The sequence below is a fragment of the Balaenoptera acutorostrata genome, chromosome 10 (assembly GCF_949987535.1).
Source record: "Balaenoptera acutorostrata chromosome 10, mBalAcu1.1, whole genome shotgun sequence".
Lineage (NCBI taxonomy): Eukaryota > Metazoa > Chordata > Mammalia > Artiodactyla > Balaenopteridae > Balaenoptera > Balaenoptera acutorostrata.
Genome location: NC_080073.1, coordinates 23,157,732 through 23,172,484, shown reverse-complemented (window position 1 = coordinate 23,172,484; position 14,753 = coordinate 23,157,732). Strand labels below are relative to the sequence as shown.

At 41.1% G+C, this 14,753-nt stretch overlaps 1 protein-coding gene across 5 annotated transcripts in view; it reads right to left on the bottom strand.

Moving 5' to 3' along the window:
- SUCLG2 (succinate-CoA ligase GDP-forming subunit beta) overlaps window positions 1-14,753 on the bottom strand; it is a 259,242-nt gene that overhangs the window by 75,833 nt on the left and 168,656 nt on the right. The gene's annotated exons all lie outside the window — the stretch shown is intronic.

Genomic DNA, 14,753 nt, shown 5'->3' with positions numbered 1-14,753 from the left:
TTTCTCTGAGGACCTGTTGGTATCCCACTATACTTGAGATAGTGTAACTCTGGAAAACATTGCCCTGATCAAGTGACTGGGACTGTCTGGAAAAAAAACCCCAAAAAACGCGGCTTTGGGACTCTGAGGTTACCCAAGGGCCATGGGTCCTCTTGAAATGAGGAGGAAGAAAGTGTCATCCGTACAAAAAGGTCGAGGAGAAAGCTGCCTCGCCAGCTGTCTGCACACATCACTCCAAGGCAAACAACCGACAGAGCAAAATAATCTCAAGCAGGTATTAAAATAGCAGCAGTGTCTGAAGAAGGCCAGGGAAACACACCTGCAAACACCCAGACAACTGGGTGTCACTGTTCAGGAGTTTGAGGGCCATCCCTTCTTGCACATCTAAGGCAATTTTTTCCTGTGACACACTATGTTTTGTCTTCCTGAACATTTAGCCTCTGGATTTGGACAGCAGAGACCTGGCCTGGGCCCATTCCTTTAGAGAGTGCTCAAATGGTTACCAAAAGTGAAAATTTTCTAATTATTCTGTCAAGAATCAATCTTGGAAGCTGCCAGTTCCTCAGTGCTCTGACTGACAGGGCAATCAGCACTTTACTTAAAGCCTCAGCACCAACTTCTCCTGGCCTGGGAGAGCTCCCCACATGCTGGAAGAACAGAAAAACTCACAACTGAAAGACAGTGAGAAGTCCTTATGGGAGTGAAATTTTACAAGCGTGCGCACACATCCTTCTAGGGAATAGCGCTTTTCCAGCTGGCATCCCTTGGAAATGGGGACACCCTCATTCCCAGAGGTATCGTTCCAAATCTCAAGCAGCATGGCTAGGATTTACTCCGTGCTCACTGTGGCTGCTCAAAAAAATTATCAGAAGACACAGGAAAAAAGCCAGTGTCAAAGCCCTCGCTAGGTCCAGGCAGACCAGAGTGCCCAGGGGTGAAGGAGGAGACGAGACTCACCACACCACACCTCCAAAGCAAAACACGCATTTCCACCTTTCGTACACACTGGGCTTCTAAGGGGAAAATGGGACGCGGGATGGGGGGCAGCTTAAGAACTGTCACAATAGGAGAAATTATTCTCATCAATCAAATTTACCCAAATTCCACTCATTTGTTTTTGTCTAAAAGTTGCCCCCATATATTAAGCAATGTCCTGCTTCAGTTTTGCCTTTGGGAATGTTACTGCTTGTAATTTCTGAGACCATATATAGAAAGAGAAATGAGATGAGTGGATCAGTATCTCAGCTGGTTTGGATATGATGGTAAAGATGTGTGAAAGAAAATGTGAGGCTGCACGCACCACTTGGTGTCAAAAACCAAAGGGGCACAGAGTGGAGAAAGAAGGTTGCGTGATGAGTGAGAGCCACCGGGATGAACTGGAAGCGGGGCTGGACAGAAAGACGGCCTGAAATACTTGATGGGGGGAAAGAAAACAGGGGCCTGCAGCTGTTTCCCCAACAATAAGTAGATTACCCGCCATATTTTCAGGATCCTAAAGGCTTAGAGAAAAAAGAGGTAATTCAAAGGCATAATTTTTCAAAAAGCAAAAACTATTCAAAAGATAGTTTGGGGTTGCCTAGCCTAATGCTAACTAGAGTCCTAACCAGTCAGTCTCCAGTCTTTCTCTTCCCTTTCCACAGCACATACCTCCATCTCTGTCTCAGACTTACAGAGGCTTCCCATTTTATTTAGAATAAAATTTAAAGTTCCCAATTTGTATATGTATAACTGATTCACTTTGCTGTACAGCAGAAACTAACATAACATTGTAAATCAACTATACTCCAATAAAAATTTATTTAAAAAAATAAAAATTAAAAAATAATAAAATGGAAAAAAAAAAAACTTCCCAATTTGGCCCACAAGTCCTTCCTGAACGGGCTGCAGGCTGTCACTTTCTACTCAGTTCTCCTCACTTGCTCTGCCCTTGAAATACCCTGAGTTGTTTCTTGCCTTGCAGCCTCTGCACTTGTTTCCCCTGCTCTTCCCACTCAGCCCCAGGTCAACATAGACTCATTCCTTGGTGTCACTCAGGTCTCAGCTCACACATCCTCCCAGGGACAGGCCCTGCCTGGTTACTCCACCTCAAGTAACTGCTTACTGGCTGGTGAGGCCATGAGAATGCACCTCGGACCTGCAACTAGAAGGAGGGAGACCGGCTGCACTGGTGCCAAGGCCACACTACCCCGGTCTGCTCCCAGGCAATGACTAAGCCTGGAGGGACACTAGGGCAGGCCCATTCCTGGGAGACAGGGGACTTCACTATCAGCTGACTTTGGCTGCAGGACACCCCTATAGCCTTGCCAAATATTCGTCACTCTGCTCTTCATCATGGGACACTTCCCCTCTCACCTCTCCTTCTCCCTCACTCAGGGTCAGACCTGTATCACAGTCCAATGGCCCTCCCAGCCTTTCCTGGCTTCTTCCCCATTTTCTATCAAAGGCAATTCCTCAATAAAAGCCTTGCATATGAATCCTGTTTGGTGGTATCTGGGACCCTTACCAACATACTCACTAACACCTCAGCCTGTTTTATATTACCTTCTTAGCACTGATCACTAAAGAAAATGATCTAAAATGGCACCCAGAAATCTGTATTTTACCAAGCCCTCCAGGTGGTTCTGGGACATACTCAAGTTTGGGAAACAAAGACCTAATAGTATACAGCTAATTATAGTCAGAGTAAGAATGAGGACTCAGCCTTACAAATTCCCAGTGCATTTCTCAGCAACCAGTACATTTAATAATACACACAACCCTTACACTGTATCCCTGCTTAATAACCCTGATTTAACAAATGAATTTAAACACTGGTCAGTGTTTCACATCTATTTTTTAAAATATGGATTTAATAAATGGACATTAACTTACCAGGTAAGCCAAAGGAATTTCTAGAACATTGATTTGAATGTGGTTGACTGCCTCTATAAATCTAACTGACTTTGTAGCTTTTAGGCAGTAAAAATAAACTTCTCAATGTATACCTCTCTCTTGTGAGGGAACCTTAATCTGATGTTCTGCTATTACTAACATGGAAAAGCAGTAGCGCTATCAAGATAGCAGCTGGCAAGATGAAATGGCACTGAAGTTTGTCGCTATCGATTTCTATGTGGCAAAACCTGTGCCTTGTTCTCCTGTTTTTCCTTTAAGATCAGGCAGTATGATCTCCAGGAAGAAATGCTCAGGTTTTGGGGAACAGTGGCAAGCAAGTGTGATAACAACAGAATGGATTGATTACAACCAGGAAACTTATAGATGGTCAGGTATGAAATATTACCTGGTGGAACAGTCAAGATAAAGGAATATAACATGCTTTACTGCTTATAAAAGGGAGGTAGCAGAAGGTTTCCTTTCTAACATAAATCCTTAACTATCTTTCCCCGGGGGAAAAGTATATTAAATCTAGTCTATTATAACTTTAGATACAAGTCAGGATTCTGAAAAGTAGGAATACTTAATTTGTTTTTAAGAATAGAGAAAGGGAACATCCACAATGATACAAATTCAGAGATGAGGACCTTTCTTACTAATTAATGACCTCTGGCCTGCAAGGCCATCTGTAGAATTTCAAAATGTTCTCCAAACTTTCTTTTTCTCTTATATCTTCAGGTCAACGGCATAAATACCCTTAACTATATAATTGCCCTCTGAAATCTAATTTTCGCATTACTGGCCAGAATCTCTTAAACTTTGCAAATCAAAATAATAGCTCTGATATATTTTTCTAATCTCAAACACTGAGGCGTATGAAGTTTTTCAGTTTCTCACAATTTTCTTACCAAATGCAAAGGGTTGAGTCAAAGCATGTATCGTACCTGCTTAAGCTCTTGAGGGAACAACTTTGAAAAGTGAAGAGAGGAAAAAAGCAGCCCCACTGCCCTCTTATAACACGAAAACAAAACAAAACGAAAACACAAATGGAAAGGCATGGAATGACAGATTTTTCAAATTGTGTTTTAGTAAAAGGATGATGTCTTGGAAACTTAAACTGTAATTTTACCTTGAACAGGTACAGGGTAGAATGTTTTGAAAGGGAGTATACAAAAATTCTAAAATGTTTATTTACTAACAAATCCCTACTGAATGATGACTACATCAGTGTAACATGACACCCAAGAGTTACTGGGAATACATAATAACGAATGGTATGTGCTAAGTGCTTTATATGTCTTATTATGCCATTTAATACTCATAACAGCACTATGGAATTGTTTCTATTAATATGCCCATTTTACTGGCAGGGAAAAAATGAGTCTTAGAGGAGTTAAGTCGCTTGCCAAGGTCATACAGCTAAGAGGGATACAGGTAGAATTCCAACCCAGGTAGATGTGTAAGTGGCCCAGGTTCTTACCTGCCACACTGTCTTGTCTAACACTGAGCTAAGCACCCTGAAGAATACAACGCACGGCCTCACGAAACCTCATTTCGTGAGGGGGAAACAGGTGGGAGAGGAAATAACTACAGCACAGTTGCTCAGCCAAGTGCTACGTGAGGGGCAAATGTGTGAAATAAAAGCATCCTGGATGTTGACAAATTCTAAAAGATATAAGGGTGGGGCAGGTAGAAGATGGAATTTAACCCAACAAGAGGCGAGAAATCCAGATCACTTACATTTGTTTCCTGGCCTTCTCTTGTATCTGTCCAAGACTTTTCTCTGGAGTTATTATTCATTTATTTGCTCAAAAGTATGTTCTCAGCACCTGCTATGTGCCAATATAGCATAAGACATGGACCATGACTTCATGAACGACAGTTGAGCAGCAGAGGTTGGACAGTTTCCAAAGACGGTGAAGCAGTATCTCCCACCATATGCAATATGATTCTGCTACTCCCACATTAAGAAATGGGGTGTGTTTCTCCACCCTGCTCGAATCTGAACAGGACCTGTGACTTCTCTAATAGACATGGCAGAAGTGACACAGTACCAGTCCCGCCCTGGCAGCTTCCATTTCCTGCCTCTCAGAAGCCAGTCACTACACACGATCATGCTGAGACCACCATGAAAGGCCAAACCACACGGAGAGATGAGATGGGATGTGGAGAAAAAGAAAAGAGAGAGGTCCAGGAGCAATGGGGTGCCAGACATGTGAGGAAGCTATCTAGGACATCCAGAGCAGCTGAACCTTCAGATGGCTCCAGCCTCAGCCACCAATGTGTGCAGCTTCATGACATATTCCAAGCAAGACTGCCCAGCTGAGCTCAGTGACCCCACAGCACCAGGAGAAATAAGAATAAACTGCTGTTTAAAGCCACTACACTTGGGGGATAGTATGTTAGGAAGCAGTGGATAACTGTAACATAATTGAACGCAAAATCACCTACGTGACTACATAATTAAAAAGGAGTATGATTTGAGAAGTCGTAACCAGCAAAATACCCTTGCCTTCAACCAGGTCTGAGGGGTTCGTGGAAACCTCTCTGCATAGTGACATCGAGGATGAGACCTGAAGAGTGAGTGGAAGAAAGAAAAAGATGAAAGGGGAAGAGTTTGGGGTAGAAAGAACAGCCCAGGCAAAGTTCTGAGGATGGAGATGTGCTCACACATTGCAGGAAGAGAGAGGAGGACAGTGACCAAATTAAACCAAATAGATGAAAGGGCAGGAGTCGGGCTGCAGAGCTGGCAGGGCTGGCTCACGTGGAGCCCTGTAAGCCACGGTGGGCGCTGGGAACTGTATGCTGAGGGCAATGGGAGGCAAATAAGAGGAGTGACAGATTTGTGGTTGCTGTGGTCATCATGGCAGGGTGTCAAGGAGAGTCAGTGGGGAATCTGCCTGGACATGAGGTCTTAGAGATCCAAGTGCAGGATGCCCTGAAGTGAAAACCAGCCTTTACTTAGGCCTCAGATGTCTAGAAGCATCTTAGTTTAAAAAAAAAAAAAAAAATTGAGTATGGTGTCCAGGGAATTAACTTTCTCAGTTCAAACTTTACAGTTCACACGAGTTTAAGTACAGAGTCCACACATAAATTTGACATAATTTAGGGAGTAGAATGTGGTTAAATTGAATGAACTAAAGAAAACAAAAAGAATGACATGGTTTGAATAAGAAACTTAAATGAATTTCTCACATTTCATGTGGTTTTCTCAGGCCCAAGTTAAAGATGGGGACATAATGAGCTTCTTATACTCTAGCTTCTGCTTCAGCTTTCTGCTTCTGTCGAGTCTGTAACTGCATTTTCTTATTTCATTTACATGCTTGTCTCTAAACGCCCAAGTGTTTTTAATGACTATCATTTAGATGTACAGATGCCCACTGCCATCCTCGCCCTACACACCTAACACGTAAGAATGGAGATCTCTCCAAGCACAGCTGTTGCAGATCTGAAATACTCCATTCCATTGTTACAAAGAGGCCTGCAGGCTGGAAGGGTGATGGGCTGTGTAAAAAGGGAGGTCACCACTTTGTTCTCTGAAGCATGAATTACTGTGATAAGAAAAACCTGAAGAACATACAACATGATGCTAATAACAGTGTTGGGATCTGGGTGGTCTTCATCTGTTTTGTGTATTTCCTAAGACAAACAAGAATTGTTCGAGCAGTAATTATTAAAAATCATAGTGCCAGTGTATTATTAGGATGGTATAAAAATGACATTTGGCCAGAGCACCCAGGGAAGCCTGAAGTCTCTCAGCCTTGAGTCTGAGGTGGCCACACAAGGCCAATGATAGAGATAATGTGCCAACAAAGTAAGGCAAGGCAATGTGTCCTCTATTATTAGCTGAGGTAAGAGCTCCCAAATCTTACTAAGACAGAATGACTCTGTTGAGGGCTTCTTTATCCTAGTTAATGACATTAGAACATCATAATTGCTCTCTCCTCTCCTGTGCTCTACTCCAACCCACTAAATCCAAGGTTCTTAACTTCCCACTCTACTGAAACCAGAAACTTCACTCTTCTACAGTTACAGGAAAGGTAGACAGAGAGAAAGATAGAGAACATATGGTATTTACTATGTAAATGGCTACACTGGGTCTGATCTATATTGGTCCTGCCTTCTCTGGGGCTGGATACAAAAGAAGGGGGTTGGGGAGAAATGATGCTAATGAAGAGGAGAAGAAAGAAAACTGATTTAGCCAGCTTTGAGGGAGAACCTTGGCCTGCGTTATTCTCAGGCTGGACCTCTGAAAGTGACCACAATAAGCCTGAAGCTCTGGATCTTTTAACTGCATACTATGATTACATCCACCAAGACACTGACCAACAAAATGTACTTTAATGAAACAAATCAGATCCATGGCTTTCTTCCTCCTTATAGCATTAAGGAAGAAAAAGTAAGTACGTGCAAGAAACCTGTTCCCCCAGAGGCCATAATGTGATGGAAAAAAATAGCAGACACACAGACACACACATGGATACTTGCAAAATCATCAAAATGCTACCAAAAAAAATAAACAAAAATAAAAAAATAAAATAATAAAATAATAATAATAATAATAATAATAGTAATAATAATAAAAAATACACAAAAAATCTTCCATGTATTTAGAATGTCTGAGGGTCTTGGTTTAAAATATATAAAATAAGTGAAAATAATTCAATGTTACATTATAAATTAATAGTATCACTGAAAAAAAATCAAGCCAAGTTTCATTTCAATTACCTACTTTGTCCATCTATGAAAATCCATCAAATGAGTCCAATAAGAACATAGGAAATAAGCTGTTTATTGGACTCTAATTTGATGCAATTTTAACACAGTAATATTCATCTCTTCAATATATGGAAAAGGTAAAATCTATAAAACTCACATGTTCATATTCTACTATTATAGATTAAGAAAAGAATTTTTTTTTAAAAGGATGTTTCCTTTCTTACTGGAGGCAAATCTGTAGCAACCACAAAGTATCATATATTTATTATCAGATCCAAAATCTGATAACCACATATTTATTACAAGATATACTAGATTTTTATGTGACTTTTACATTTTATCACAGATTCTGTTTATTGGGTTGTCGTCTTACAATGAAATGCCCTTGATGATAATAATTTGTTTTACCCAACTGTCACTATCAGAGTAAGATTTATTTCCTCTAATTATATACAGACCTCCTGAAGACATCTGTTAATATCTAAGCTATTTGTTAATTGGTTTTTATTTAACGTTTGGGATCATTTAGTAAAACACTTTGTTCAAGGAACAGTGAAAGCCAACCAAGCTCAATTAACTAACTTGTTGCCAGAGTATCATATTAAGGAGGGAAAACAAAAAATAAAATTATTTCATATTTAGGTGTAGAATTACAAAAAGAAACATTTAATATAGTCCCATGTCCCCAAAGGGGGGAAAAGACACTATAATTCCAATTCCATGCATAAACTAATACCACAAAAATATAAAAGATGATCACATTATGGTGGCAGCAAAAAACAGGAAACCAGCTAAATGTCGTAACAACAGGAAAAAGGCTAAAAATATAAGGGTGTATTAACATAATGGAACATAACATGAGTGCTAAAATTCTTGTTGCAGAAAAAAATTTAATGATGTGGTAAAGTGATCTCAGTATACTGTTAAGTGGAAAAAACAGTATGATCCCAATATAATTTAAAACATATGTGTATTTATACAGAAAGAAAAAGAAAACACTGGAAGCAGACAGGCCAAATTTAAATAATAGTTATCTCTGAGCTAAGGAATTATGAGTGATTTTTTTTCTGTGTGCTTTTCTATATTCCAAATACTCCATACCGACCACTGATTAAATTACAGAACAATTATTTAGGAAATGAAATAAATCTTTCAGACACTTAATTCTCAAGTTTTTTTTTTTTTTAAAGAACTAGTGATGTGGAAATTAATTTATAACTCCAAAAAGAATGACTGTTAAAAGATGTGTTTTAGACATTGTTAAAAAAAAAAAAAGCCTTCTAGGGACTTCCTTCGTGGTGCAGTGGTTAAGAGTCTGCCTGCCAATGCAGGGGACACGAGTTTGATCCCTGGTCCGGGAAGATCCCACATGCCGCGGAGCACCTAAGCCCGTGCGCCACAACTACTGAGCCTGCACTCTAGAGCTCGCGAGCCACAGCTACTGAGCCTGCGTGCCACAACTGCTGAAGCCCACGCGCCTAGAGCCCGCACTCTGCAACAAGAGAAGCCACCGCAGTGAGAAGCCCGTGCACTGCAATGAAGAGTAGCCCCCGCTCACCGCAACTAGAGAAAGCCCATGCGCAGCAACGAAGACCCAACGCAGTGAAAAATAAATAAATTTATTTATTTATTTATTTATTTAAAAAAAAAGCCTTCTGCACCAAGGGCCCAGGTGCTCATTAAGAATCTTAACTATAGGGCTTCCCTGGTGGCGCAGTGGTTGAGAGTCTGCCTGCCGATGCAGGGGACACGGGTTCGAGCCCTGGTCTGGGAAGATCCCACATGCCACAGAGCAGCTGGGCCCGTGAGCCGTAATTACTGAGCCTGCGCGTCTGGAGCCTGTGCGCCGCAACAGGAGAGGCCGCGAGAGTGAGAGGCCCGCGCACCGCGATGAAGAGTGGCCCCCGCTTGCCACAACTAGAGGAAGCCCTCGCACAGAAACTAAGACCCAACACAGCCATAAATAAATAAATAAAATTAATTAATAAAAAAAAAAAAAGAATCTTAACTATAAAGTACAAAGTGTACAAGAACAGACATTGCACGTTTTGTTTTGGAGTGAGTTTTATTTGAGTTTTGACCCAACTTTATTTTAAAAAGATTTTGTTTCGGAAAGACATCAGGCTGTTTTCTACAGATAATTTCTGAGTATCAGTAGGACCAGTCTGGACTGCCTCAAGGCTTGCTAAGCACAGCAATAAAGTTGTGAAAGGTGTTTAATTAAAACCATTCGCTTTAAGCAAATGGAACAAGAGTTCATACTGACTATTGCCTCTTGACCTCTCAGGCTGGCAACGCTCTTCTCTAAAGGGGGCTACTGCTGGCATAGAAATGGCAGAAAGGCATGGGCATCTTCTTGTGGTCATTACTTTTTTTTTTTTTTTTAAAGATTGATTGATTGATTGATTGCTATGTTGGGTCTTCGTTTCTGTGCTAGGGCTTTCTCTAGTTGTGGCAAGTGGGGGCCACTCTTCATCGCGGTGCGCGGGCCTCTCACTATCGCGGCCTCTCTTGTTGTGGAGCACAGGCTCCAGACGCGCAGGCTCAGCAGTTGTGGCTCACGGGCCCAGTTGCTCCGCGGCATGTGGGATCTTCCCAGACCAGGGCTCGAACCCGTGTCCCCTGCATTAGCAGGCAGATTCTCAACCACTGCACCACCAGGGAAGCCCCGGTCATTACGTTTTAAGACCACACGGCCCATAGAAATTATGAGAGATTTGGAAAATGCTGACATAATAACATTTTCTAGAATTTATATTTTCTATACATTGAAGAGAGGAATGTTGCTGTGTCAAAATGCCTCAAAATAATGCCTCAAAAGGCAGCTTATTTGCTATGTTCTTGCTGGTCTCATTCTATGGATTTCCACGGATACACCAAGTAGCTGACAAAGATGAGACAAGACCTGATTTGCTGGGTAACTATAATGGGTTTGGCCCCCTTTCAGAAAAACATGCCAAATCTTCCTATATTTGCTCAAATTTAACTCGCCTTATGATATTGCTTTCTTTCACATTTAGAAGGTCTCACCCAATTCTAAAATACTGTTGCACATAAAGTTTTTAAATAGGTTTTTAAAGAAGCTTCTCTTAAAATCAAATTTAAACACATGCTTTACTGGCTTAATGTAGGTGTCCTTTAATTCATCTTTACTGTGTGTTTGTTTTTGTTTTGATGCCCCCACACAAGCATCCAAGTCATTCGCAATACTCACAGGCTTATATCTGGTCCTTTTCTATTCCAGAGATTTCTCCCTCAGGAAAGCCCTATCCCAGGCCTAAGAAGAGTAAGAGACAGGGGCATATGGATTGGGACTTCATCTCTTTTGAGCTACTGACTCAGTGGTCCTTACAACCCACACATAACGAGCCTCCGCCTTCCCTGTCCTTAGAATTGCTCACCCATGACAATAACAAGGCAAGCACGTCCAGTGCCAAATGCTATCTCTCTTCCTGGTCTGAAAAGATGAGAGCAGGAAAAGGAGAAAGTGTGCCACCAAGTAGTGAATAAAAACACAAGTACTGAAGTCCTAACACTCATGCCGCTTGCATTAGTGCCATGTAAGTAAATGGCATGCATAATGGACAAAATGTCATCAAGAATATTACCCTGAGCTCTGAAGTCACGGGCTGGCAACCAACCCCTGACAGAGTATGAGAATTTAGTTAAGTCTACTTCATATTAGCCAAAGAGAAAGAATAAAAATGATATAAACACTCGCTAACTTAAGACATTAAGAGCTATTTTCCAACGAAAATGTCCTTTCATACGTACCAAAACTGAGTTATTTCTCATCATTTTAACAATGGCAAGAAACTTTCTTTGAGTTTCTCCTCCATGTGGCAGAAGCTTTGGGCTTGGAAGTTCTGATTAAAGGTGAATCCGCCACAATTCAGAAAGCACTTCTCTACCCCACCTCCCCAAAAGAAGAGTTCAAGAGGATGGCCACCAGAGAGCAGCGGGAACCAACAATTCTGAGGAGGTCCTGGAACCTGCCAGCTCACTGGAATTTGTCCTATTATAAGTTTGCCATGAAAAGACAGGCCTGTAGTTCAAAAACTTTAAATGATTTGCTGAGTATGAAACATTCCAGGTCCATCACCAACCGTGATATACTGTGCACATTCACTGCCTCCATCTACTCCTTCATAATTGACTTTTTTTCTTTTGAAAGTCCACATAGTTATGAACCTGAAATACTGTCTGGAAGGATAACTTCATTGATTATGGTATAGAAAATCCCCCTTGGAAATATAGAACTAGAAAATATATTTTCTCCCTCTCTTTCTCTCAGTGCAAAGCTCATTTTGCCCATCTACTTGATTTCAATGGGATTCAATTTATGTGTATTTATACATAATTTATAAACGCAATTTTAACCCTTAATGTTCTATATGTTGATTCTGAGAGATCAAGAGTCTGGTCCACATTCATGTAAGACAGGGACCAGGTTTGCCTCATAACATTCCCCTAAGCAATGCAGCCATCAAGCTAGACTATCCATCAAGCCTGATGACTTCAGATGGTATGAGCCAGGATTTGCGGAAACCGTAGCAATGGAAGCAAAAAGAGAGAAAATTGAAACTCATGGATATTTTTATCAGAGGGATAAAAATAATTCCAAGCTCAGCAAAACCAGGGTAGTTGGTTCTAGCTCTGAATTCTAGTCTTATGGAAAAGCCAAGAGCATTTTTCTTGGGATTAACTCGAACAGGTCTCTAAAACTGGAATAACTCCTTGTAATGTTCCTGAGTGATTCCGGAATCTGCAGATGCACGTAAACCTCCTTGTAACCTTCCTGAGTGATTCCTGAATCTGCAGATGCACGTAAACCTCCTTGTATCTACTAGTTGGCTCACATTCCCAGAGTAGTGCCTTCTGCAACATTCTTTCTCAAACTGGCTGCACCGTGGACTCACCAGGAAAACTTAAAAATTCCTGACGCCTCAGTCCCTCTCCATTCCAAGTGATTCTGATGGAATTCATCTAGAGAATGAATGGTCTGGGTGTGTGGAGTGTTAACAGCGCCCCAGTGGTTTCTAATGTGCAGCCGAGTATGAGAATCCAGGTCCTTTTAAACTCTCTTTGGCCATTTTAGGTTTTTTTTTTTTCTTTTTTTCTGAAAGAAAGTTCTAGATCTTATTCATCTCTTTATTCACTGTGTCCTCTCCAGTGCCTCTTCCCAGGATTCCTTGTAATCATAGTCTGTAATTAGAAAACTGGTGAGACACTTTGTGGAAGTCTGTTTGGCCCACAATACTGTAAGCTCCATGCACGTAGGATGAACATCCCCACTCCTCACAGGATGGCACAAATACAGTGCACAATGAACAATTATTTGGTCGAGTAAAAAAATTAACTGTACCAAACTGAAAGAATAAAATAAATATTAATAACAGCGGCTAACAATTATACAGTCTGGTCCTCCAAACAGAAATTTAGATCCAGGGTTAGTTGAATCTGTGGGTGTGAAACCCACGGATGCAAAACCCAACTGTATTCATTGTACTCTGCAATTTTACATGAGAGACTTGGGCATCTGTGGATTTCGGTGTCTGTGGGAGCTCCTAGAACCAATCTCCTACAGACAGCAAGAGACAACTGTATAGGCAGGCATTAACTATGTGCCGGAAACTGGTTTAAGGGCTTTACAAATGTTAACTCATTTATTTATCACCACAAACCTAAGACAGGTACAAAGTCATATCCATTATACAGATGAGGGAACTGAGGCACAGACGGATTAAGTCGTTCAGGGCCAAACTTTGGTGAGAGAGCCAGGATTCAAACCGAGGCAGCCTGGCTCTAGAGTGCCTCTTCTTATCAACTAGATTATACCGTGCCTGGCCAGTGGCAAAGGCTGGCCAACTGCCCCTATTATATACATGACCACCACCACAGCAACCACCCCCTGAAGATACCCACCACTGGCACTGCTTTCATGAAATGACTGCCTAAAGTTCCAGGCACTGTGCTCAAAGCACTTCATGTATTATTTCATATGGTACCACAAGTTATTAACTCCACTTTACAGATTAAACGTCAGGCACAGAAAGGTGAATCAACATGCACAAGGTCACACAGCTAGGAACTGGCAGAGCTGGATCTCAGCTGAGCCATTTCTGCCAATGAAGTATAAGCTCTTAACGACCACATAATGACCCCTATCGTTGGAGAGTTATATATTTTTTTAAACTATCTAACATGCATGACAAGAATACCTTGAAACAACTTCTTGGCCCCTGGTTTTCACTGCTCTCTTCATACCTTCCCTAGCATGTTATTTAGTCTCATCTCATACAACAAAGTCACATCAAAAACACATTTAATTTATATGAATCCATCTATACAGGCATGGGGATGGAATAAGTAAGTGAGAAAGAGTAGAAATTAATGAGTAAAATCTAGTGGGTGACCCCACTGCCATTTCATTCAAAGGACGTGAGTCCCTGAGGGAAATGGGAGGGAGTGAGATCTCACTGCTCACTCCCAAATGCTCAATGGCTCGGGTCTCACCACACTACTGGGACTCTAATGGTTAAAGATATTAAGATGCATAGGTAACTTAAAGGACTTTCAAACCTAATTTTGATTATATTTTTTGCTTTATGAACTGTCTTTAGAGTCTCACCTTCACGTGGACTGTGTCTCCACTGTACAGTGGCTTCAGTGAACTACAGACAGACGTACAGGAACCAAAAGAGGAATGAAAACTAGCTCATGCCCTGTTTCTTGTCTGCTCCACTCTCTAAGGGACCCATGAACACTCAATAACATGGTAACAACCTCAGAGGTGGAAGAGATAGCAACAAGGTCTCACCTTGATATTGAACATATGAATTAAAAGAAAAGCAGGCAAATCTCAATTCCCCAATGGTGGTTGACATAAAGATGATTTGTCTAATGGTGAGGGAAAGTTATATGCTGATTCTCTGACGAAAGAGTTTCTGTAGAAGGAATTTGCACAAAGAGCCATCAAGATAAAGAAACATTAAATTGTATTTTTTTTAAAAAGTGATTTTTTCATTCCCCATGTATACCAAAAGAAAATTCAGTAAAGACCTTCCTTGTGTCACATATCATCATGAATCAATTTTCTTGACCAAACATAAAACTTGATTCAACATGTCCACCTTGAAACATTCTATTATCACAGCTTTTGT